The sequence below is a fragment of the Lissotriton vulgaris genome, chromosome 8 (assembly GCF_964263255.1).
Source record: "Lissotriton vulgaris chromosome 8, aLisVul1.2, whole genome shotgun sequence".
NCBI classification, from domain to species: Eukaryota; Metazoa; Chordata; class Amphibia; order Caudata; family Salamandridae; genus Lissotriton; species Lissotriton vulgaris.
Genome location: NC_141696.1, coordinates 429,526,739 through 429,554,672, shown reverse-complemented (window position 1 = coordinate 429,554,672; position 27,934 = coordinate 429,526,739). Strand labels below are relative to the sequence as shown.

The 27,934-nt window shown below is 45.6% G+C and overlaps 1 protein-coding gene and 1 pseudogene across 1 annotated transcript in view; one reads left to right on the top strand and one right to left on the bottom strand.

The window, feature by feature from the left end:
- Nucleotides 1-27,934, bottom strand: part of LOC147697138 (cohesin subunit SA-2-like) — a 741,253-nt gene that overhangs the window by 259,222 nt on the left and 454,097 nt on the right. The window lies entirely within an intron of this gene.
- On the top strand, nucleotides 12,738-13,640 carry LOC147697139 (uncharacterized; annotated as a pseudogene).

Genomic DNA, 27,934 nt, shown 5'->3' with positions numbered 1-27,934 from the left:
TAGCTTTGCAGCGCAGATGGAGGGGTCAAGTGTTTAGCACCACCTACTCCGCATACGCTAGAGGGACACTGATCTGGGTTAGGGCTGGAGTGCCGTTTCAGGTGACCAGACAGGTGATTGACCCTGAAGGTAGATTTGTGGCAGTTGCGGGCAGACTGCGAGGCCGCGACATTACACTATGCAGCAAATATGCACCCAACACGGAACAACTAGTTTTCTTGGGGAAACTGTCGGGGACACTGGCACACTTGCTGACGGGCCCGGTAGTGGTTGGGGGGGACTTTAACTCGGTGACGGATGTCTCATTGGACAGATCTCATCCGCCGCTTAATGATTCCCAGGTTCACAGGTTAGCTAAGGGCAGGCTAGAATGGCAGACACGTTGGAATTTGATGGACGCCTGGCGTATACGACAACCGGCTGATGGGTTCTACTCCTACTTCTCTAGTGTACATGAGCTGCATGTCCGGTTGGATGCAATGCTGTGCTCCCCACTGATGATGCCTTCTGTGGTACGAGCTGAGTATCTTGCCAGGACAATATCAGACCACAACCCCCTGTTGGTTACCTTAGACTGGATGTCTGCGACACCGTGTATCCCCACATGGAAATTACGCCCTGACGCCTTGGACGACCCGCTCTTTCATGCGATGCTGGAGGAGGGCATTACGCAATACTTTGCAGACAATGTTGGCACCACCAAGACCAGGGCACAGGAGTGGGACGCCTTCAAGGTCGTCATTAGAGGGCTCTGTATTAGGAAGCAGGCGGGAATACGTAAGACCCGCCTGGGAGACTTAGATAAAGCGGAGAAGAACCTCCGAGAAATAGAAATAGTGAGGCCGGGGCACCCTGAGATACAAGAGAGTCGGCGCAGCCCGAGAAGCAGTGGCCGTCGAAGTAGAGCGACTCCGTAACTTTGACTATAAGACCTATTCGACGAGGATACATGCAGAGGGGGATAAAGCGAGCACGCTACTAGTGTGGTTGGCCAACCCCACACGACGACACTCCCCCTTCCTGGCTCTAGAGGATTATGGGGGGAACTATGGTATACACACAGACCGAAATACTGCAGGGCTTTACACGGTACTACGAGAAGCTTTATAATAGTATGGTAGCAAATGGAGACCCAGCTGTGGATGCCTTTTTGGACGAGCTGGATCTGCCACAAGTAGACCACGATCCAGCAGATGACCTAGGGAAGGATATAGAGCTGGCGGAGATCCGAGGAGCTATAAAACGCATGGCTCGCAATAATATTATAGCAAATATGCAGACCTGTTAGCACCAAGGCTTTTGGAGGTATAAAAGGAAGCCAAGGAAGAGGGCTGCTTGCCCCAATCAATGAGGGAGGCGCTGGTGATCCCATTGCTGAAGCCAGGGAGGGAAAGTAGCGGCACGGCTTCGTATAGACCGTTATCCATGTTAACAACGGATTATAAAATCCTCAGTAGTATTTTAGCGGCCCGATTGCTGCCATATATGACCTCGTTGGTCCACGAGAACCAGTCGGGCTTCATCCCTAAGCGCAACACCACCTCAAACATTCGGAGACTTATACGTCTTATGAGAGCTGACAATTCCGAAGCACGAGTGCCATTGATCCTCTCCGTCGATATAGAGAAAGCTTTTGATAGCCTGGAGTGGGATTATTTATATAATGTTTTGAAACGCTTCGGGCTGGGCGAAGACTATATAAAGTGGACGAGAGTATTATATACCTCGGTGATGGCGAGGGTATGAGTGGGGAGATTGATATCGCCCCAATACCAGGTAACGCGCGGGACTAGACAAGGATGCTCACTGTCCCCCCTTTTATTTGACCTCGCAATAGAACCTTTAGCCAGTGAGATCAGGACGGGGAGACATTATAGAGGGTTAGACGGCAGAGATGGACGACACCTTATAGCCCTATACGCGGATGACCTATTGCTATTTCTTGAGAAGGCGGAGGAGGCCTTGACTGGGGCAGAAAGGCTATTGCAACGCTTTGGGGAGCTTTCAGGCCTAAAAGTCAACTGGTCCAAGACGTGTATGTTTCCTGTGCGGCAGGCGGAGCCTAGACCAGAAGGACACCCGCAGATAAATTGGGAACCTACCTGTTTGAAGTACCTCGAGGTGTACATATACCACACACCGGCAGACATGCTGGACGGTAATGTGGGTCGCTGTATACGGGCACTGAAGGGCAGTATGGCCTTCTGGGTGACCTTGCCTCTATCATTGATGGGCCGGATCTCCCTATTGAAAATGGTAGCCCTACAGAGACTTTTGTATTACTTCCGCGCGCTGCCTGTGTGGATACCCTGTTCCATTTTCAAAGCGTTAAAATCACAAATCTCCTCATATCTTTGGGGCGCGGGGAGATGCAGGGTCGCCCAGAGCACACTACTTAGACCAAAGGATGAGGGGGGACTTGCATTCCCGAACTTCGAACTCTATTATCTAGCAGCACGGTTGCAGCTCTTTACGCAGGAAGTAGCGAGAGTGTTCAGAGGCCCAGAGCAGGAGAGAGAGGGAGGCATACCGCGACATGTCTTGGCCTATATAACAGTACAGCAAAAACTGAACCTATGGGACCTGAATTTAGAGGAGCGAACGCTCCGACTCTGTTGGAACAGATCCCAACGCCTGGCGGGAGTACGTCACCCATACGCGCCAGAAATACCTATCGGAATGGTGACGGCGTTACCGCATGGAGGGGACTGGTCGCAACTGCAGGTCTGGGAAGAGGCGGGACTGCAAGTTGTAGGAGACCTGTACGAGGATGGGACACTATTGCCTTACCAAACGCTCCAGGAAAGATTTGACCTACCAAAGGGGGATTTCTTATTGCATGCCGCGATTACTAGAGCTGTGCAGGCACACTGGCAGGAGGGATTAATGGAACCCACGACATCTATGGCCTGCCAGTATACCAGGATGGCGGAGGGCACATACAAAGCGGTTACCTGCCTCTATGCCAGAATGCTCCGAGAAAACTTGCCACCTTTGACTGGGTTGAAAAACAAATGGGAAGCAGACATAGGTAAAGAGATCCCGGAGACAGCTTGGGCGCAGATAATGCGTCGAGCCCGCAAGAGCACTAGGAACACGCGCTTCCAACTAGTACACTTTTTCATATTGCATAGGGCGTATTTAACGCCGGGGAAAATTCGTAAATATTTTGGAGTAAATGAAGCAGCATGCCAGAGATGCACTAGGGAGGCGGTAGAACTAGATCACATGCTATGGACTTGCCCCATGCTGGGAGATTATTGGGAGGCGATAGGAGACGTGTTGAATGAGGTGACGGGAAGACAACTACAGTTTGACATGGCTGTTGGTGTCCTACACTGGTTCCCTCATACCCCCAAACACAAGAACACTAGCAAATTCATAGACATGGGCCTTATCTTAGCCAAACGCGAAATCACTCGACATTGGAAGGCTAGGGCTGGCCCCTCGTATAGACGCTGGATGAGTGAATTTCTGAAATGGGCTACCTGCGAAAGCTCCCTCAGGTATCAGATGGCGCGTAGGCGGCAAGATGACAAAGCATTAGCTGCAGCGACGGCGTGGGAGGTATGAGTGCAGGCCCTAAGAGATCTGGAGACAAAGGACGAGGAAGAGGAGCAAGAAACTGGAAGGGAACCCCAACAACACACCCAGGATGCATCACACTCCGAAACATCTAACGCTCCTGGTACATAGCACTAGAGGACTGACTGCGATAACTTATGGAAGTGGTGGGACGAAGGGGAGGGGAGGGGGGGCGGGAAGACCACATCAAGAGCACTAGGGAATTGTAAATAACCCACCAGCGCCCCTAGGGAACACTATAGATGGGACCTTCACGACATAATATACAGTATCATAAGATCAGCAAGGGACCCCCCGAAGAAGTAATATGGACATAGAGCCACCTGATACTAGGATGGGGGGTTCCCGTGAGGCATAACTACCCGTTGGGAGATTCATAAGGTTGTGGAGAGTAGGGGAATTACAAGCTATATTAAGGCGCATCCAGTGGACTTTGATTGTTCCTTAAGTTTACAATATGACGTCGGTTGTTTGGCGGAGAGAGGGGATGGTTTCTTTTAGAAGAGTTGTTTACAAAAGAAAAAGCAGACACAAGATCCTCCTACTAGAGGGCTGCGATGGACTCTTGTTTTACATCCTTTAATTTCTTATGATACACGCCGCCCGGCCTCCGGGATGTGGGCATAGGGGCTGTGTAACGAGATCCCAGGAGACTGGCACGTCGCAACCACTGGTTATGGAACTGTACAATGTGATTACAAGTGACTTGTATACTGCCTGCAATAAAAACACATTTAAAAAAAAAATGAGTTACATTTGGAGAAACATGTTCTCTGTAGCACCCTAAGAGTGTTTCAGACGGGATCGTCTCTCTTCTCAAGAACTCAGATACCACTTCATCAGCAAATTCCTCACTATATGTGTCAACATTCAACAGGGCTTCAACTGGCAGTCGCACACAGAAGCAGGAACAACATATTGTACTCTCCAAATAAAATATAACTTGGCTTGCATTACTTACAAGGTCTTACATATTAACACACCTCCATATCCACTCACTGGCATAAAACAAAATGGAGGCACCAAAAACCTAAGGAGTCTACATATTTCCACAATTAAAGCCAAGAAAAAAGCAGCCTCACAATGGTACAGAGCAACAACCACAATATGGAGCTCACTGCCCGTTGGGATCAGACTTTCCGAATCCTTACTGAGCTTTCCTGCTTAACCTACTTCTAACTTAATTCTCTACACCTTCACACCATTAGTAAAAGTTCATGTCCCCCATCAATCCCTTTGCCCACACTCTTTCATTAATACCAGTTCCTCCTCCTCTAATCATCCCATTACAGACATATCTTTACTAGATAGCCTCTTTGCATGAATTATGGGGACATTTTTGAAGTGCCTCTCGGTTCCTAATTCTGACCTCTTTGCACCTGCCTTCTTTACCAACTCTCCTGTATACAATTGTCCCAATTACTTCAAACCTTTCGTCCTTTAATGTTATCTTCACCCCCACTTGACTTTCATCTTAACCCTTTGGTAACCACTCAAACAAGCTTTAATTGTTTGCTACAATTCTTATCTTCTATGTAAGGTAAACTGTTTTGCACTTCACCTAGTTTTAATCTCAACACACTAATACCCTTTTGATGGAAAGCGATTTAGAAGACTGCATATAAAAATACATAATTTAAATTCATAAAGCATAAACAAAGACCATGCCCAAAGATGCAGCATACACCTTTAGAAAAAAAGATAAATAATTGGTGGTCAGTTTACTTCAGAGGCACTCCTGTAACATTATTACATTTGTTAACTCCAATTGCAAGCGGTCTCATGAAGTAAGAAGCTATATTTCATAGACATCAATTGAGGAAAGAGGGTCCTGAGGTATGCTCTGTCGAAAAACGGTTATAACACTTTTGCTCCTTATGTTGCAAACTGAAAATTATTTCATCTAAATATCAAAAACATAAATCATATTACGTATAACTCTGAAAAAGGCCAGGTAGCTGTAGGAAATGCATCAAGCATACTATACACTTTTTCTTATGAAGTTGCACTTTGCACCCAAGATGAAAAAGAAAATGTTACTTACCCTTTAAGCACCTCTTCGTGGCATGTAGTACTGTTGTTTCACAGGCTGTGCATACTCATGCCATCTGGAGTGTAGGGCCCAGATGTGTTCAAGTTGCTTTTCTTCGAACAATTCTTCTTGAATTACAAAGTAAGGTGACCCCACCTATTGCTGGTAATGCGCATGGGCATCAGCTCCATTGTAAGATTATTTTCTGCAAGGCGAATGAGGATGGAAAAAGTACACGTAGCAATACAGAAAAAGCGCCTGCAACATCGAAAGGCTTCTAGGGAGTAGGGTGGGTGCATGTGAATCTACAGCACTACACGCCATGACCAGATGCTTACAGGGTAAGTAACATTTTTCCATTCGAGGCATGTGTGGCTGTAGATACACGTGCTGTGCATAGACTGTAAAGCAGTCCTCCTCTAAGTGGTTGCAAGCCTGAGGATGTTGTGACGGATTGAAAAAGTGTACATAGTACAGGCTGGTCAACATTAACTTGTTGGCATGTCAATACATCCACACAATACTGTTTTGTGAAAGTGCATGGAGTGCAGCAGGCAGCAGCTTAACAGATATCAGCTAATAACGTTTAAAATGGACATCTTTTTACACTGTGACTTTTAACATGCTTTGCACGTACATGATAGCATACTTAGAAATGGTTCTGCAGGCATAACATTTCTTCATAGGCACATTATCACGTAGTCTAGTACATTCCGTCCAAGGCTAGGAACATTCAGCACGATACTCTTGTTTTTAGTTGTACGGCTGGACACAGCTCTGAGTTGGAATGACAAACAAGTACATCAGCGTTGCACCTCTGACACAGTGGGATTGCAGCAATGGTTTGAATATATGAACCACCTCTGAGCTTTATGCGCTGGAGAAGCACTTCCATGGATTAATCTGGACAATATGACTGAGACCCAGCCTGCTGATTCCATTCCCCAGCCTGCTGACTGAGATCTGCTCTACACCAGACTGGCTGCCTGATACATCATACACAGGTATGGGCTGTTGGTTGTCCCAAGTGATCTGGCAGATGGTACTCCCACAATGCTCTCGACAGTGTAGGTAGAATTCGGGTAGGAGAATTCATATATGCATTATCATATATTCATATAATCATGCAATATTGTCATGATGGTTGAATTGTTCATCTTCAGCATTCTTGCAATCCTGGTAAAAATGCTTTATTTCGTATTGCTAATAATTGCAGCTCATGTGTTTTTCACAAGAATACAACTGCTTCACTAATTGTCTGAATAGCCAATTTGTAAATTTCTTGGGTTTCCCTCTGGGTATGTCTAAGTAACCAACAAAAGGGTAGATCAGTTTCCACGATTTCCTTTGAGAATCAGAGTGGTCATATTCTGAGGTTGCAGATACCATCTAGTACCCTGTCCTGGTTAGGGGTCTGGATGGGGCACTGTGAGTTAGCCAGGAATCGGGGCAACATACTCTGATGGTATGGATAGACTCAGTCCCCATATTCTAACGTTTATGTTTGTCAGATGTGAGGCCCTACTTAATTCGGAAACAATTTTGCAACATGGTGTCTCCAACGTTCTATGTCATGTACATATTTAATGGATTTCCTGAGTAGTACTTACGTGTGCCCTGAGCCCCTCGTTACCTTATACGAAGACGTCTGTGGTGTTAGGGATCAATCTTTCTCCGCTAAATAGAAAACCCCTTATTTTTGTCTGTAGGTTGTTCAAGGTTGAACATTTGAATGGATCACCCCATTATAGTTATTACCTTCTCTGAATTCCATTCATTAACTATGGTGAATGCAGTACCGGTGGTTATACCACTTAATTACAGACATGGAGTAAGTCAAATGTTACAAACCTAAGGGCTCCCTCTCACAGAGGGAGATGTTACTTTCATGGTGGAGGCCCAGGAGGCTTACAAAACAGAGGTATTCTATTAATGGGTCACATTTCCTGCAGCAGATGCAAACACAAAAATATTTCACACATACACTGAAGCTGTAGTACCACATAAATGCAGAGTTTATGAAGATTTAGAAATTTCACTTAAGTTCCAGGAACATATACACTGGTTCCAAGGCACCTACCAGACAGGAGGAAATTCCTTTCTAGATTGCACAAAAAACAAACCAGCTTGAATTATTATTTCCCTATATGGGATCCCAGGATAAACATAGAATTCTCACAATGTGCCTACCACTAGGGATGGTTCCCTTGGAGTGTGCCCTTTTAGGCATAGTTTTTGTTACTGCAATATATACCTTTATGCATGGTATACCATCCATAGCTGTTTTTCCTGACATGCTAAAACAGATTCAAAATGAATACGAGGCGGCCCCAGTCCTGAACTTGGGGATGAAACTTATTGACAACTATGTCACATTAGCCTCAATAATTTTAAGTAACATTAAAGGGGAACCAGCAGCTGCTTTGTGTACACCAACAGCTTGCACAAGTTCCGTTAGCGGGCCAAGAGTGCAAACTACCAAAACCTATTGCTGAAACCTATACATCTATAGGTCAAAATAATTTGGGGGCCAGAAATAACAAACTGAAACAGGCACCAGAGGTAATAAAAAAAATGCTGGGATAAACATAAAAATTAATAAAAAACACAACTCCCCAACCGGAGTCCACTGATAAGCGCTATAATCTGCATAAACATGAAACACGTAAACAGCCTGATAGGCATCAGTATACTGATACTCGACCTTCTCGTTCGATTCAGGACTCACCCCACAAAAGTTCACCAGAGGAGGCCAATCAGAGTGCCGACCAGAGGAGAATGAACCAAGGAAGGACTTACAATGCTTGTCTGAGATCCATAAAAAAGGAAGAAAAACTAACACAACAATAGACTCAAATCAAAAAGAAGAAAGTGGCAGGTATTTCTGTTAAATAGGGCACACATATTGAGGATGCTTCTTCTGAACAAGGAGTGGGAACTGATAGAAATGGCAGCATAGGTCGTCAGAATCTTCAAGAGTTTCTGGTGGTGAGAGCATCTAATGATTTTGTTTAAGTAGAAACACTGGATCAGCGGGTTAGCTCTATAGACAGATTATTTGGTTTGGACATCCAAATTAAGGGTGATATACCTTGTTCAATTAAAGTATTTTGGGAGGGAAATTTGATAGTTATAAATGACTTTCCCTTGGCTGAATCGGATTGGTCACCTGAGCTTGTTAGACAAGTCACACAAGGGGAAGGGGAAGATGTAATAACGCCGTCTTTCTCCGTCCTCATTCCTGAAGCAGTAAAATGCGTGTAGGCCACGGAGTGGACTCTTGCACAAGCCCTGGCATTATACTCCAACCATGTAGGCTGGGACACAGATTCACCTTACTACATAATTCCTAGAAGTTTCAGCCCTCAAGTGCAACCACAATATCCAAATAACCATGAAGCTAAAGCTCCAGTTAGAGAAATCGTCACACAGCTAGAATATCAAGGCATCATTGAACCTTGTATCTCACCAATGAAGAATACTTTGTTTTCACTAGCGAAACCAGATCATTCATACCACTTAGTCTTAGACTACAGACATTTAAACAGTCACACACATACATTTGCAGAGCAAAATGCACACAGTACAGCACTAATGAAAAACATAGTGCACAAAAAATACAAACCAACATTAGACATTTCAAATATCTTTTTCTGCCAAAACATAGAGCCTGAAAGCACAGGTTTAACCATTCATACCATTGGGGTATCAGAAAAGACTCTGTCACCTCCTTTAGGGATATAAGAACAGCCCTGGTCTGTTCTCTGCCTGAGTAACATCATCTTTACAAGAAATTGACACAGAAGCATTTTCCTATGTCGATGACATATACCTTAAGAAGGATGACATAAACATAAATCTAGCCAGAGTAGATCGCATAGCCATGAGATCTGTTGAACAAGGCTACAAATGAAACTTCCAAAAAATAAAAATTGTCTATCTCAGTTTCCTGTTCCTGGGATACAAGCTATCAAATGAAGGCACAAACTTAGCACCACATTCCTTAGAGAAATGTGCATTCTTACAACCACCAAACACAAAAAAAAGCTCCAATCACTTTTGGGCTTCCTCAACCTTGGAAGAACATATATCCCATATTAGGCCCAATGGGTAAAATGTTTTACGACTGAATACGCCTAGATGTCTGAAGCACACATTGGACACCAGAACATACACAGATTCTAAGAACAATGCAAACAGATATGCATGCATCCAGACATTCACACACACAGGGCCCCATGGATCATGCTTTAACTAGACGCAAACGGCCCGATACGCAGAATCGTAAAATGCATTTTGGTATGTATGAATTCCAATTAGCAATTCGGTAACATGTTACCAAATCTCAAATTGGAATTGCGAATACATACCGATTGGTATTAGGAAGGGGTGTGTTTAGGGTGCCTCTTCCTAATACCAAATCACAGAGGTATGTAGGAATGTTCTGGGACAGAAATATGGTCACAAAGCATTCACATTTTACCACATACTGCAAGTAAGTGGTAACCCATTCGCAAATGGAAAGCCCCCAAGACCCCTTCCACTTAGTGAATGTTCGTAAAAATGTTTTTTAAGAGCGGGTAGTGGTCCACAGACCACTGCCTGCTCTTGAAAAATGGAAAGAAAACTTTTCTTTTTTTTTTTAAACGCAACCCGTTTTCCTTTTAGGTGAATGGGCTTCATTTTTTTTTTAAAAATGGACATGGCGGTCGGCTGACTCCAGCAGGCCCACATCCCTGTGATGTTAGCAATTCCTAAAGCTTCGCAAATTATGGTCTGCCTTATTTATACTAATGAGGTAGGTCGATTTGCGACCCATTAGAAAACGCTAAATGAAACTCGTGAAGTTTTATACATTCAAATTGCGATTTCCTAATAGCGATTTGCAGAGAATCCCAATTAGGTAATCGCTATTTGAAATAGGAACACATGTGGCCCACGGTATACACAACAAATTTGGTGATCTGCATATTTACAGGGGCCACAGGCTACACATACATCATTTTCAATGAAGGTGATACTCTACCGATTGCATATAAATCGCATTTATAGTCAAATGCTGAAATGCATTTTTCACTCACTGAAATAATACTGATTGCAGTTCAGACAGCTGTTATAAAGGAAAGATCGTTGGCTAAGGGAAAACGCATTGTGTGGTTAATCCCATTCCAGCCTTGGAGGCTGTCACCAAGGCCAGTGTTCCAAACGCGAACGCCTTACATCCTAGATTGCAGTAAACCACCTCCTTAACAGCTACTGACGTAGACTGTCTTTGACCCAACACTTCAAACACAAGAATTAATCCAATATGAACAAGAATACCCTGTGCCCGATGATGTTTTGCCTCTTGATCAGTGTGACTTCATAATCTATACTGATGGTTCAGCCCAGCATGCTGTTGGAACAAAACAGCAATACTCCGCTGCTTGCACAGCAGTGTGTGGCGTCATGAGGAATGGAGAACTCAATCCTTTAAAAGCATTTACACAGTACCTAGGGGATTGTACTGCCCAGCTGGCTGAACTCAAAGCTCTAATTCTGGCACTAGAGAATACCGAATCTGAATTCCCCACACTTATACTGTGCGATTCATATTACGGTTTCCAGTCTTTTAATAAGCACACTACTGGTGCTTGAATAGATTCAGAGACTCAGAAGAGAATGCTATTCAGCATAAATTGCTTTGGGGAATGGTGGCACATCTAAAAGAATGCCTACCACAGGCTCATGTAATTCATACATTGAGTCATCAACGTGTTGGAATACATGTTGCAGGGAATTCACTGGATGATGAAGCCACAAACACAGCAGTTCAGACTACTGCAGTAGATGCAATTACTGGTTCTCATACATGAGTGGATGGAGATATCATGGTAAATATCAATGCTTCACACACTGGCTCACCATTCGTGAAAAAATTGCCACTAAAATACTCCTACCTGTTGAGTGCCAAAAACATACCTTTAACTCAAATTCCCAGAGTGGGGGATCAAGTAATGCCAAATTCAGACTGCAGGCTAGAATTAATCATAGCTGCTCGTGATGGATTAGCATTTGCCTATGTTGGTGTGGCAGCTACAGTTTCATTACTACAGCACGCTATTTGTGGCATGGTGTTTACAAACAGACTAAGCAATATGTCCTTAATTGTGACATTTGTCAACAAATTAACAGTTCCACCGCAGTTCGCCCACCGCAGACACTTCTTCTAGTCTCGAACAAGTTATTGGCTTGTGTGTATCTTGACTACAACGGACCTCTAACTTCAGACAGTTCCTTTAAATTCAATCTTTTGCCAGTGGATTCATGTTGTAGATTTATGTGGATGGAGCCACAGTGATCGGCTGATGCTCAAACTGTTATAAAAGATCTGCAAGTCTTTTTGGGACATATGCAGAAGCTGCATTCCACTCAGACCAGGGACCAGTTTTTGCCTCAAAGGCTTACTGGGATACCAATTGCACCCTGGGTGTTGCTGCGCATTATTCCTCTCCCTATCCTCCTGAGGAAATTTCGATAGTGGAGAGAAAAAACTGTGACTTAACACAGTCTTTATCAGCTAGGGTATTAGGTTCAGGTCATAGTTGGATACATTATCTGTATCGAGTCCAGAGAGCTTTAAATAGTCTGCCTAGAAGATCCCTGGGTGGCTGGGCTCTCTACGAAGTCCTGTTCAAAGTATAGATATTTGCCGGCAGATACTCCTTTTGACATCCATGAACATTTCACTGTCTTTCAGGAACTGCAAGAATTCCAAGACAAGCGCCCCAATGCCCTAATCAAACGTTCTGCCATTGAAGAAGTGAAGGTGCAACCAGCAACTCCTGGCTGGATTCCAAAAGATTGGGGATCTAGTTTGAGAAACGACTGTTGATAAGGAGGAGGTTGGACCATCATATAGAGCACCAGTGCTGGTTCTGGCAGTTCAAGGTACCAGAATAGTAATTTTGCCACCCCTTGCAGGTTGCAAAAACAAAAGATTTATATCCATAGACCTCATCAAACCACATGTATGTGGCTAGTCCTACACAGTAGGCCACAAGGCCTCCTGGGTAGTTACCTGTCTCCTCTCACTACCATACAGGAAATCCCATTACAAACATTAAATAGTACAGATATAATGACTTCCTGGCTGGGGACGTCGGATACCGAAGTTCTACTGCTTCCAGTTGCAACTACTAACACTGTAACCACATCAGATATGAATTCACAGTCTTCAACTGCTACACCTAACACCGAAGTTGTTTATTATCAACCACTTTTGGAGGTACATACAAGTTCCACTTTGTCCCGTGAGGCCCCTGTTTTTGCACAAACTGCCTTTGGCTATTTTGCCGACATTGATGACTGTTCCTCAGATTCGCCACACACTTCATTACATGGGATTCGTGCTTTTATTTTTTGGCTGAAACAGACTTACCTAATTCCACCATGGTCCTATTTATGGATAGCCAATTCATTGCTTTTCCTCTTCATTTGGACTGGATTTTTCACTGTTTCCTTTTTGGCTCCTAAATGGATATTATCTCCTAGAACACTCTACTGTTGAACTAGTGACTGAAGAATTGAAACCGCTTTCTTCTTCCCATTATGTGCGAAGAGACTTGTCCATTGTGAACATTTCTGTGTTTCCCATCCCTGATGGAATTGTTTGAGATAAGGACCCATTTGATATTTTCGGTCCTACAGAAACTCTTCAAGTTCCGTATGTATTCAAAAAAAGCATAGACGATTTTATTACTCATGGAACTGTGTCTGATGATTGGGATGTGACATCAATGCTTTCTGAATTAGAGTCTTATACAGTGTTTGATACTGATGATATGTACTTGAACTCTGCAAATTATGGTGAATATTTTGGTATCATCATTATGCACACCATTATTTACAAAGAGCTAGTACTCTAGGTGCCGTTTTTAATTACACACCATGGGAAAATTACCCGACCACACAAAAGGGTGGTTCAAAAACATGCCTACAAAAGTTTGCATATGCTCCAAGCAACAACCCCTTTTTTTTATAAAAACCTTTATTGCACAATGTATAGTACACAGCGGAATGCCTACAACCCAGTGGGCCGGCGGCTATCACACTTCGTAATTCAAAATGCAGCATTTCGAAATAGTTTTTAAGTCACCAGTTTCTGTATATGTACAATTGAAGTCGCTGCAAAATAAAAGTGCATCTCAGATATCTGTGTCGATGCTGGATGAGGTTTTTGATTTTACTTTTTTTGAAAAAACAACAAACTTTAACTTAAAACGTTAGGAATGATATTACGATCTTGCATGAATCAACACAGTTTGAGTTACAAGTGCCTCTTGGGAGAGGCCTACTCTAGTCTCGTGCCCCGGTATTCGATCGCCCGCCAATTTTGTCCTTACATCCACTCCCTGCTTCCCACATGACAATTGTAAGAGGAGAACCCGTACAGTATCCTTGGCTTCCCTCCTTCCCACCCATCTCACCTAGCTTCACCCCTCTTCCTCGTCGGAGACACCTTGGTCATCTTCTAGCAAGGGATCACAAATTTCCCCCCTGTACACATTCCATTTCGTCCAGACCTTATTCCATTTCCCTGGGCAGGCCCGGTTAGAATAGACTGCCCTTTCGGTTACCATCACCCTATCCATATTCAAGCACCATTGTGACTTGGTCGGCAGTTCTGCCGCTCCCCAGCGCTGTGCGATGTCTCGTTTCGCCACCATTAATCCTACCGTGACCCAGAGCTGTTCATATCTGGAAAGGTCAGTAGGCTCCCATATATTTAGTAAGCACCTCCGTGGGTCAGGCAACAGATCTAATGTTTGTGAGATTGTGCGGAGTATCTGCTTCCAGTATTCCCGAATCTTGGGGCATTCCCATATGGTGTGGAAAAATGTTCCTTCCTCCCCACACCCACGAAGGCAATATGGGTGTGGCGTCCTATGAATGCGGTGTAACATGGTCCTAGTGTAATAAACCCTGTGTAGTATCTTGAGTTGCACTAGCCGCATTCGCGCCGAGATGCCCACTTCCTTAGGGGACCCAAGTGCCTCATTCCATTCATGTTCGTCCATTTCGCTGGTGTCCCCCTCCCATTTCCCCTTTAACAGGAGTGTTGGATCCGGGAAATTATTGAGCAATTTGCTGTAAGTGAGTGATGTTGCCCTTTCCAACATGCAATCAGTAAGAAGGCGGTCCTCCAATGGCGAGGACTCGGGCAGAGGTGTGTCGGGGGGCAGGGCTGCGAGAAGTGCATGCTGTATTTGGATGTACCTGTAAAGTTCCCTGTCACCAAGGTCATATAATTCTTTTAGCCTGGCAAAAGGTATCACCCCATTCCTCTCCCAGAGATCACCCACCGTGGAAATCCCTATAGTGTCCCAGTGTGTAAAACCCTTACTGTTCCTCATGTTGCCCAGCACCCGGGAGTCCCACAGCGGGGTCATCTTGGTGATCTTCCCTTTCCAACCCAGCGCCGCTGTTGCTGTATGCCACAACTGAACTGTCAATTTAGTGGGACCCAGTAAGGCGCAAACTTTACGGTGATCATACAACGGACCCAACAGACTATTCGTGCCCAATTGTGCCCTATCTGACTGGAACGCTGGCTCGGTTTGGGGTGCGTGAATCCATTGGTTGATCGGCTTAAGGTGTGCTGCCCAATAGTACAGTCTTAAGTTAGGTAGTGCAATACCCCTGTCATACCAACCTCTGTGCAGCTTGGATTGTGCAATGCGTGCAGGGAGGTTCCCCCATAAAAGGTTGGAAACTAGTGCTGCCACTTTCTGAAAAAACTAGGGGCTCCAGGATAGGGTGTATTTTCGAGGACATACAAAAAACGTGGCAACGCCATCATTTTATAGAGTGCAGCTCTGCCCAAGAGTGTTAGCGGAAGACCGGACCAGAACGTAACATCTCGTTTAAGTCTATCCAAGTGAGGTTTCAGATTCTTATCCATGAATTCCGTCGGGTCCCTAGTGATATGAATGCCCAGATACTTAAACGATGAGCCCGCTATCGTTAGTGGGCATGCCTCGCCAAGGTTCGGGGCCCGCCCCAGTACTACGTACAGTTCCGATTTATTCCAGTTCAACGTATAGCCGGAAACACTGCCATGGGTGTCACAAATATGTAACAAAGCCGGTACTCCACATTCGGGGTCTGTTAGATAAATCAACATATCATCTGCATATAGAGACAGTCGATCCTCCCATCCCCCACTCCATGATATGCCCTTGAGGAGAGGCGAGGTTCTTATGAGGGTCGCGAGAGGTTCCAAAGAAATAGCGAACAGCAGGGGTGACAAAGGACAACCCTGCCGTGTGCCCCTCCCCAGCGGGAACGTGCGCGAAATATGGCCATTAGCCACCACGTGTGCCATCGGGTCAGTGTATAGTAGTTTGACCCACGCAATAAAGCGGGGCCCGAATCCCAGGTGCTTCAGTGCCTCAAAAAGATATGCTAATTCCACCAAATCAAACGCCATTTTGGCGTCAAGCGCCAAAATTACTGCTGGTGTGTTGATGGAATCAGCTCTAGCCAGCACGCCGTGCAGCCTTCGCAGATTCAACGCTGTGTTTCTGTGTGGCATAAATCCGGATTGGTCCGGGTGTATAATCGACGACAGATGGGGCAGGATCCTTGTCGCTAGGAGTTTAGCCAGAATCTTAACTTTGGCATTTAGCAAGGATATGGGACGATAAGAGGAACATTCATCAGGTGGTTTGCCCGGTTTAGGAATAGTTACGATGGTCGCCGCGCGCTGATCCGGCGGAAGGGAACCCTTCTCTAGACATTCCGTAAACATTCCCAATAGATGTACACTGAGGGTCTCAGGCACTGCTTGGTACCATTCAATGGGTATGCCATTAGGTCCCATTGCTTTGCCCGGGTTTAGAGCCCGAATCGCCAGTTGGATTTCATCTGCAGTGATGTCCGCCTCCAACTCATTTGACGCTTCCGGTGACAATGTTTGGACCGCGATCGGAGCTAGGAGGTCTTTGGCCATCTCGGGTGTGATCACACATTCCGGGGTGTACACCCGTTCGAAATGGGCAGCGAGTAACTCTGTGATACATCTTGGGTCCGTGTGTACTGCCCCACTTTCGTCTTTCAGACGTTGGATCCCCTTGGAATGACCGTTTATCAAGCCACGCCAGCATTTTCCCAGCTTTTTCACCCACCTCATAGATTCTATTTTGTGTGTCGGTTATGTGTCCTTTTACTTGGATGCGCAGGTGGTCGTTATATAGCTGTTGTTGAAGGGTGAGTGCGTGAAGTGTTGATGAAGAGGGGTGCTGTTCATGGGCCGTGGTCCGTTCCCGTAAAGCCACCTCCAGATTGACCAATTCCTGAGACATTTGTCTTTTATGACCCGTAATGGAGTTAATGGCTTGTCCCCGTAGGACCGTTTTATAGGCTTCCCAAAGTATCTCGGGGGAGCGCACCGAGTGTATGTTTTCTTGGAAATATTGCTTCGTTGTTCTTTTAAGGGCCTTGCGAACCTGTGGAACTTTAAAGTAGGTAGCGTGAATGGGGTAAATGCGTTTGCGTGATCGTGCCTGTGAGGAAAGTGTTAGCGTGAGCGGTGAGTGGTCCGAAATCCCTCGAGGGTGAATTACCATTGCATCTATATGTTGGAGGCCCTCTCCCAGCGTCAGGAAGTGGTCGATGCGAGAGAGGCTGCCATGCACAGCGGAATAAAAAGTGTATTGTGTCGTGCCAGGGTGTAAGTGTCTCCAGATGTCAGTCAATCCCATGGCCGCTGCGAACCGTTGGAGGTAGGAGACCCCTCCCGCCTGAACTGGCGTGGGGTGTTTATCAAGCTGTGTGTTCATGACTGCATTAAAATCCCCCCCCAGGATGATCTCGCCCTCGGGGAGAGTCAGAAGAAAGTCACCCAGTTTTTGGAGGTGAACCGAGTGCAGTGTCGGTGGGATATACACTGAGACCAAATAAAAAAGTTTCCCCTCCCACTGCCCCTGCAGGGCTGCGAAGCAGCCCTGATCATCAGTCTTAGTCAGTAAAGGGATGAATTGTGTGTTTTTCTGTATTAGAATGCCGGTCCCCCTGGAACCGGACGTGAACTCGGAGTGGACCAACATTTTATAACCTCGTCTGTCCAAGGCCTTTGTAGCTCCCCCTACCAGATGAGTCTCCTGCAGTAGGGCTATGGTGGGCCGCTGCCTTTTAATTGCGGTCAGTACCAACCCTCGCTTGACCTTATCCCCTAGACCTCTCACATTCCAAGACAGCAAATGTAGGGGAGGGCACTGTGATTCAGGGGCCATTACCCCCCCTGCCGGGACAGAGTTATCAGCCATTAGGTACCTCTGGATTCATGATGTATCGGCCAAGAAGTGGATCTGGTATGGTGGCTATGCCGATGCACAGCGAAGAACTAAGGGACATCACGGGGGCTTATGATCACTGTCTATCCTAACCAACATGTACTGACTCATACAGGAATTAAAACATTGTCCTCGACCGTTTACATACCTTCCTAACAATAACACTGCGAACCCCCCCCATCCCCCCTCCCTGCTACCCTGCCTAACGGACTTCCAACTGCCCGCCCCCCCAACTGAACAGAGTGCTTAACCCATCCCGCAACCAGAGTACTTGCGTGTAGGGGGGAGAGCTTCTCCCCGAGCAGGCGGCATCCCTGCGTGCCGTAGGGGTGTTCTTGCCAGTGTCCAATTGCAGCTTATACAACAATGTGTGAGTGGTCGGCTATTGCCCTGTTCAAGAGGATCGGAGTATGGGGTCATTCTTCACCACCAGCCCCCGCAAAGCCACGGGACGGAGAACTTTCCGCCCCTCCACGTCCAGACGTCTGTGAGCCAGTCCTGCTGTCAAGTCTGCAATCCTGGTCGGACCTGTGTCGCCTCCGCTGCCGGTCCACAGTATGCCATCCCTCAAGCCAGTCCCGGGCCGTTTCCGGAGTATCAAAAAACCATACTTTCTTGTTCGCTACCACTCGCAGCCGGGTCGGAAAGAGCATCGAGTACGGCAGCTCCTTTTCCCTCAACGTTTTCTTTACCTCCAGGAACGTTCTGCGCTTCCTGGAAACCTCTGCCGTATAGTCTGGGAAGAAGGCAATTCTTGAGTTCTGTATTTGGATAGGTGGCGCCACCCTCGCGGCCTGTAAGATGGCGTCGCGGTCCCTGAAATTTAAAAGTCTCGCCAATATAGGTCTAGGCGAACCACCTGTCTTAGGTTTGCCCCCAGGCACTCTATGGGCCCGCTCCACCGAAAAAAAGTTCGAGAGGCCTTTGGGCTGGAGTTTGTTTTTGATTAACTCTTCCACATAGAGGTCCATGGCGCCCTTGTCTTCAGATTCCGGCACTCCTAAAATTCGAACGTTATTGCGCCGGGAGCGCCCTTCTTGGTCATCCAACTTATCTCTGAGTTGTTTGTTATCTGTCTGCAGACGTTCCACTGCCGTTTGTAACTCAGACACATCTTCGACCAGTGATTTAGTGACCACCTCGACCTGTTTAACCCTTTCATTCATTTTCTGGAGATCCGCTCGTATCAAGGTGACTTCCGTGGCTGTCGCTCCTACCGTAGCTTGTACCTGGGCCAGCGCCGCCAGAACGTCCTCTAGTGTGGCCTTCTTTGCCCCCTCAGACTCCGATGTTTTCCCCGCATTTTTGCGCTGGTCTTGGGGAGGAGTCTGTCTCTCGTAAGCGAATTTGTCCAGTTTTGCCTGAGTAGTGGTATTCCTGGGGCCTCTGTTGGACATGACTGTGGTCTGACGGTCTTTGCGGACCAACACAGGTTTGTGATCAAATCAATGGTTTGCTATTTTGCCGTCGTCTGCGGGGGTCACGTTAGTCGACTGTTGTAGTAGTAGGACCTCAGGTCTTCATCGCTTCGCCAATGCAAGCGGTTCCGCTGGGGTGGTTGCTGGGAAAGCCCGGGGCACAACGTGCAGCCAACACCCAAAAACGGCGGGGCCAGCCGTCTGAGCCCCAGCGGTATTTGCGGCGCCTCCGGGCGTGGTCAGCGAGTATCTACCGCAACGGGCCGTCTCGGGGCCCCACGTGCATCTCCGGGCCGCCGGAGGATGGGTACGGATTGTTCTGGCGGTGCGTCCCGGGCACCGGTGCTTCCGGCCAACCACCGCCGACCAAAGATTATTTCTGGCTGGGTCCCAAGTTTACGCAACTCCGCTGCCTCCAGGAGAGCGCTAGGCCCCACCTCTCGCCGCCTTCTGCCAGGCGATGATCGCGCTGTTTCGGGGACTTCGCCGTCCCAAGATTGGATCACCGGGTGCTGCACGGCCTCTGGGTCTGATCCACCCCTCAAAGCACCTCGGAAATCAGGATTAATATGACGGATTTGAGTGGGAAGCCGCCTCGTCACGGGAGCCTCGCTAAGCTGCGGCCGCCATCGTTGGCTGCCAGCCACGCCCCCCTACAACCCCTTAGATCCTGTGGCTTACTATTATACACTTACCCCTACCCAACCGAAAAAATATGATAACCCACACAAAATAAATTGATTCAGATTCCTTTATTTCTCAACTGTCAATATAGGATTATGAACTTTGGAAGGAAAGCAGTGATGCGAAATCAGTTTGAGGAACTCGCAATTGGCAAGTGCAGGTCAATGAAGCTTTATTTAGAGCTCATCTGATACCTAGACAAATGATTTTACGGACCAATACAGTACAGCAAACAACTTGCTTGGGTTTGGCTAAAATTAAAGACATGAATTCACTTAACATTCCCTCCATTGCACATTTTGAAAATTGGCTACATTTTACAAATTACACTGAGGAACAGCTCAACAACATGATACAGAATGGTACATATATTCTACACTTTCGGGATCAGAAGGATAGTTAGTGTGGCCAACTGACACTAATGGCTGTCATACACATTTTTTAAACGCCACAAAGGGTTTTAAAGCAAGCACACCATCTCCATGTTCAGTGCATATGCAACAATTTGGGGGTACTCACGACCTACAGTGTAGGGAAATTATGCCTATATTGGTTGCAGCATTCTACATTGTCAGCGTTTAAGGAATACTTGTTTCTCCTCCCTGATGAAATGGATTTGCAAGATTTCTTGTTAGATCCTCAAGCACCTTGTTCTAAAATCTTTTTATATGCTATTTACAAGGAACTCTGGAAAGTTCCAAAGTAGGAAGCTGCTGAACTTATAGGTGAAATTGACAGGGCTAATTTGGAAAAGGCTTTAGCTGTAGTAGATAACGGCATGACAACATTTTCAACTCACATTTATTCTTTGAATAGTATTGTCTACATTCAATATAATCCAAAGAGAAATGTCCTTGTTGCAACACGGGCACCATCAGCTTAGATTGATTATGCAACTGAGTTGGATGTTGCAAATTCTAAGATCGAGTTGCGTGCCCTTTTAATACCTAAACACAACTGACATACTTTTTTTTTCTGACAAAACAACTGACGCATTTTTGCCATATAATTTAACACGCTGTAATAAAGAATGGTGAAAAAGACGTAACTTACACAATGTTGAGCATCGAACACTATGAGAAATTACCCATCACAACAGCTGAAACGCCATCTCTTGTGTGGTTAATGCATGGATTTATTTTGCTACCAATTTCTATGTTTCGATTCACATCTTGTTTGAAACATTTCTAGGTGGGTAGATATGAGGCATCAGGGGTTATATTTGTTCACGAGACATGGGTCCTTTCGATTACATGTGTAAGGATGGGGAAACAACAGTATTTCTCAGAATAAACTAATGCAATACTTAATTTGGCCATTCATTACTCTGAAGAGAGATAACACTTCATGAAGTTTGTAATGCGTCCATGGACAATTTTGTTAGTTATTTGAAAGGCGGACCAACTGCCTTGATTCGGACGGTTTTCAAATTACTTTCAAATGGAAGTTATTAGTTTCTGAACAACCAAAGTTGTTGTAGGGTGAAACTGGGTGTACCATTTGTGGTGATGGTTTCTAGGGTTGTGACCTGCTGCAAAAATGTATTATCTCCACTAGCACACGCACAGAGAGGTTACATTATGTCCTTCAATGCCATTTTGAAATAGAACTTTGATATGCTGAGGAGAGGGAACGCCTTAAGGTTACAGAAGGACGTAGCATTGACCTCAGCTACAGAAACATTTGATCTCGAAGTTGCAAGGTCTTCTGCTGAAATTCAATCACTACTATGCAAAAATCTCTCTCAACATTTTGGTGAGCTAGTGCACCGCATATTTAATGCTTCAAATACTGCAGCAGTAGTACACTATTTTAAAAAGCAATTTGGTCTGGCTTCGTCAGCATATTCCAGACTGTATTTTGAGTGATTCCGTTCTTTATATCCTCTCTGTTTTCCAGCATATTTGGAGACATACCTTTGGTGTTATTACTCATTGCTTGGATTTTGGTGCTATTTATTTTGTTTCGCAATAGATATTCCACCTCGAGGCCAAATGTGGATGTAGCTACCACACGTCCTGCTGAGTCGTGAACACATGATACAGTACTTTGGTGTGGCTTTGCTACAAGAACTGAACAACAACTAGTCATTATCCTTCTGACCTATATGGTTACACTGCGTACAGCCTGTGTTCCGCTGTCTGCTGTGCACTTTGGAGTGTGCACTGGATTTGTGTCTTGGAATGCAATTGGTTGGATCTATAGATAGGGATCTGCAGGTGCGTCCGATGGAGATACATCTTCAGTGATGTCCTTGAGTCTACCTTTGCTACAGGATGCATATTATGAGCCTTTCCTGGATGTTTTGGCTCCTGGAGTCCTATATCATGGCTCCTCCTTTGCGGGTACACTGACAGCTGGCACAGCATCAGCAGCTGCTGATTGTGCGGGAACTTCCAGCCTGGCTACAGTTAAACACCTGCAGCAGCAGGAACCATTCTGGTTCCCATTTACTCACTAAATGTATAAACATTTCGAGAGCGTTCTAAAATTGTAATGCAGCATCATGTTTTTACTTCAAATTGTTTTGTATTAATTTTACTAAAGTGCTTATTTTTTTAATTGCCAATTTTTACAACACTTTAAGGCTTTTCATTTGCTTTTATTTTTAAAGTGCATTTATAATACATTTAAAATAAACTAGATGGAAAAAGCTACTTACAAGTATGCATCTGTTCTTGGCATGTAGAGCTGCAGAGTTGCACACTGTGCATAGATCGCCACCTAGTGTTGGGCCCGGATGTTTGCAGTTCGTTGTTGTCCTGAATACTTCTTTGGAAGTCACGAGATAGGTGACTCCTCCTTTGGACCACATTGCGCATGGGCATAGGCTCCATCCCCGGATTGTTTTTCGCCATAGGGAAATGATGGAGCTTTGCAAGAAAAGGAAGGATGCCCATATAATTTGTATCTAATTAAGATAATACTGGAATAGACAAGGGTAGCCAGGGAGGCGGGTGGGCGTGTGCAACTCTGTAGCTCTACATGCCAAGAGCAGATGCATACTAGTAAGTAGCATTTTCCGTTCGAGGCATATGAGCTACAGATTGCACACTGTGGATAGATTGTATAGCAGTACCCACTCTTAGCAGCGACCACCCCTATCTGTTGCAGTAGTTTGGAATAATGTTTTGAGAACAGCCTGGCCCACATTAGTTTGTTGTTTGGTTTGCACATCTACACAATAGTGTTTTGTGAATGTGTGCGGTGTAAACCATGTAGCTTCTTTGCAGATGTTATCTAGGGGAATGTTCCCTAAAAATGCCATTGAAGGCTTATTTTTCTTGTAGAGTGGGCTTTAGGAGGAACAGATAACGTACGTTTAGCTTTGTGGTAACAAATCTGTATGCATTTGACAATCCATCTAGCTATCCCAGATTTTGAAATGGGATTACCTTTGTGTGGTAGTGAGAAAGACACAAAAAGTTGTTTTCTCTTACGAAAGGATTGTGTCCTCTCTATGTAGTATAACAATGCTCTTTTGACATCTAGAGTATGAAAAGCTCTTTCTGCTACTGTCTGTGGCTGCGAGAAGAAAACGGGCAGTTCCACAGATTGATTGAGATGGAAGGGAGAAATGACTTTGGGCAAGAATTTTGGATTAGTACGCAGAACTACCTTATTGTGATGCATTTGCAAGAAGGGTTCTTGAACAGTTAGTGCTTGTAATTCACTAACTCTCCGCAGAGAATTAATAGCTACTAGGAACGCAATCTTCCACGTTAAAAATTGTACTTCACATTTGTGTAAATGTTCGAAGGGAGGTCTTATTAACCGTGTGAGAACAACATTTATATTCCACACAGGTGAAGGTGGTACTCTGGGGGGAATTATTCTTTTAAGGTTTTCCATAAAGGCTTTAATGGCAGGCACTCTGAATAGAGATAGATGTTGTCTGTTTTGCAGATATGCTGCTATTGCAGCAAGATGTAGTCTAATCGAGGTATAGGCTAAGTTACATCTTTGGAGCTGCAGTAAGTATCCTATGATGTGTTGAATAGACACATCTAGAGGATCAATATTGTTGTTGTGACAATATATTACAAATTGTTTCCACTTGGCTGCATAACATGCCCTAGTGGTTGGACGTCTAGCTTCTTTTATAACATTCATGCAGTCTGGAGGAAGGTTCAGATATCCTAATTCTAGGATTTCAGGAGCCAGATCGCAAGGTTGAGCTGGGCTGGGTCCGGGTGTCTGATCTCTCCACGGTTCTGTGTTAAGGATGTGTAGACAGGTGCCATTTTTGGTACGGTACTACAGACAGTTGTAGCTGTGTGGTGTACCACGGCTTACTGGCACACGTTGGAGAAACTAGGATGAGGGTGAGAGAATGCTGCTGTAGTTTGCGTACTACTACTAGTGGCCTGAGTGGTAGAGGTGGAAAAGCGTACTCAAATCTGTTTGACCAGTTCATCCATATCGCATTGCCTTGGGACAGTGAGTGTGGATATCTGGCGGCGAAGCTTGGGCATTTGGCGTTTTCGTGGGTCACAAATAGGTCTATGTGAGGTTATCCCCACATCTGAAAGAATGGCTGAAGAACTGGTATATGAAGTTCCCACTCGTGGGTCTGTTGTGTTTGACGATGTAACAGATTCGCTATGGTATTTTGTACTCCTGGAACATGCTGGGCTAGAAGGAATATGTTTTGAGGTATAGACGACCGCCATATGTCCTGTGCTAGTTGAGCAAGCTGCAGGGAGTGTGTGCCTCCCTGCTTCTGTATGTAATACATGGCTGTCATGTTGTCTGTGCGGATTAACACAGCTTTGTTTGATACTTGCTTTTGGAAAACTTTTAGTGCTAGGAATATTGCTAGTAACCCCAGATGATTGATGTGAAGTAATTTTTGTTGCGGTGTCCACCTGCCTTGCATGGTGTATTGTAGTAGGTGGGCTCCCCAGCCGGAGAGCGATGCGTCCGCAGTCAAGATGATCTGAGGAACTGGCTCTAGGAACGGTCGTCCCTTGGAAAGGTTTTTGGTGTTCCGCCACTGCAGAGAGCGATGAGTCCTACCGTCTACCAACACTAGGTCTGTTAATTGACCTTGAGCCTGGTTCCATTGACGTGATAAGCATTCTTGTAGCAAACGCATTTGAAGTCTTGCATGGGGCACTATGAAAATGCAAGAGACCATCATCCCTATGAGTTGCATGAACACTCGTGCTGGAAGGGAGTGTTGTAGCTGAAACTTTGTTAGAAGAGTTTGCACGCTGACTATCCTTGCAGGAGTGGGATAAGCTAGCACTGTTGAGGTGTTTATTGTGGAACTGAGGTACTGCTGTACTTTGGATGGTTGTAGATGGGACTTGGCGTGGTTTATTGTGAACCCCAATTTGTTGAGCAGCTGTATCGTGGCATGAGTGTGTTCCACGCATCGGTTGTATGAGCTGGCTTTTATGAGCCAGTCGTCGAAGTATGGGAAGACATGGATGTGCTGTCTTCGTAAATGCGCTGACACTACTGCTAAGCACTTGGTGAATACTCTTGGTGCTGTTGCGACTCCGAATAGGAGTACTTTGAATTGATAGTGTTGCCCGTCTATCACAAATCTGAGAAACTTCCTGGGAGCCTTGTGAATGGTAATGTGGAAGTATGCGTCCTTGAGATCTAAAGTAGCAAGGAAGTCGTTTTGTGACAGGAGCGGAAGGACTTGTTGGAGTGTGACCATGTGAAAATGTTTGACTGTATGTATATGTTTAGCGGTCTGAGGTCTAGAATAGGCCTTAGAGAGCCGTCCTTTTTTGGGATTAGAAAATATAGAGAGTAAACCCCCTTGTTTTGTTGGTGTAGAGGAACTGGTTCTATTGCACTTTTCTGTAACAGAGATACTACTTCTTGCTTTAACAGTGATAGATGTTCTTGTGACATTGGGCGCTGTTTGGGTGGTATGTTTGGGGGGGTAGATATTAGTTCTAGACAGTAACCGGACTGAATAATTTGTCGCACCCACCTGTCTAATGTGATGTTGGTCCAGGCAGGAAGGAATTGTTGCAGTCTTCCCCCCACAGGAGTGGAATGTTGGAGGGGAAGGGGAGGAAAGTCATTGGGTAGGGGTAGAGGCAGAGCTGGAGTTGTTGGTTTTACCTCTGCCTTTGTTGTTGTTACCCCTGTAACCCCCTCTCTGGTAGCCCTTAGTGAATGTGGATTGGCTAGAGGTCTTGTAAGAAGTGGAGAGACTTTCCGAGGAGTAGCCTCTAGTGTTGCCTCTGTATGATGAGCGACGTTAGAACGTCTGGGAGCTTGCTGCTGCAAGGCTCCCATAGATTTTGCTGTATCAGTCTCTTTTTTCATCTTTTCTAAAGACACATCAACATTTGGGCCAAATAAATGTGTCTCATCAATTGGCTGATTAAGGATGGAGTTTTGTACCTCAGGTTTAAAACCTGAAATACGTAGCCAAGCATGTTTAGGTAGTAGGCTGCTGGTATTGATTGCCCTTGAGGCAGTATCTGCAGCATCTAGGGCACAATAAAATGGAAGTATTAGTAATATTTTTACATTCCTGTATAAGTTCATTGGCCCTATTTTTGTATTTGTCGGGTAGATGCTGCATTATGGGCTCTAGTTCATCATAATGTGCTATGTCATATCTGGCCAGCAAAGCTTGGGGATTGGCAATGCGCCAGATATTAGCTGCTTGTGACGTTGTTCTTTTGCCGGAGGCGTCAAGTAGCTTAGATTCTTTGTCTGGTGGTGAGGCCTCATCTTATGCCTGAGAATTAGCACGTTTACGTGCTTTAGACACTACTAAAGAGTTTAATGGTGCTGGACCTTTAATATAGACTGGATCTGTAGGGGCAGCTTTATATTTTTTCTCAATGCGAGGACCCTAGCCCTGACAGGATCCTTAAAAACCTCTGTTGCGTGCTTGATGACACCCTTAAGCATTTGCAAAATGGCAGTAGACCTTTGTGTGTTATCAAAAGTGTCTAGTAGGAAACCTTCCTCCACTGCATCAGTGTGTAAATCCACTTCATGATATTGGGCAACTCTTTGGGCTAGTAGGTTAAAACCTATAGTGTCCTCTGGTGGGGAAGGTCTAGAAGGGTAAATATCGTCTTGTGGGTCATAAGGCACATCAGGGGTGTTGTAATCATCCCATAGATTAGGTGACTGAGGGGGACTATTGGTCCCTGCTGGGTCATGTGCACCCCCACCTATGTCATCAGAGTATGTCTGCATCATCGTCTGGATTTGGGGATGGTGTAGGTAAATGGTGAGGTGGAGGAGTTATAGGAGGAGGAACAATATGGGGAGGTGGTGGTGGTTAGGATCAGGTGTGAAAAGTTCCTCTGAATAGGGAAAATCCTTTGGCGTTGAGGATTTTGGCTCCGTAGGTTTTTTCGGCACCCAGTCGGTAGCTGGTTTTGGATCTTTTGGTTTAGAAGTGTACCCTTTTGAAATGTCCTTTACTGGAACCTGTTTCTTCGGTTCCAGGTGTTTTTTTCGGTTCCGAAGCGTGTTCTTGAGCTTTAGGCGGTTTTTTAGTCGGCTCCGAGTGCGGTTTCGGCATTGATGAGCCGCTGCCACTCTTCAGCGCCGTGTGCTTAGGTGTCGGAGCAACGGTCGGCGTGGTTGAGGAAGATGGCTTTTTCTACGGTGTAGGTATAGGATCGGCACCGGGGATAGGCTGGCTCGAGCCCGAGCTGCCTGAAGGCTTAGTAGGCTTCTTTGCAGGGCCCAAAGGCGGGGCGTGGGAAGCAGTCTCTCAGTGAGCACCCGGGCCCGAAGGTGAGGGTGTGCCCGAAGCCTTTTTGGAGGGTGTCGAGGAAGGGTTGGGGTCGACGATCTTACTTACGACCCGTTGAGCTGGAGTAACTTCCTCGACGTCGGAGTCTTCAGCATGTGAGGAGCTGGTACTCTCTCTGCTGGTG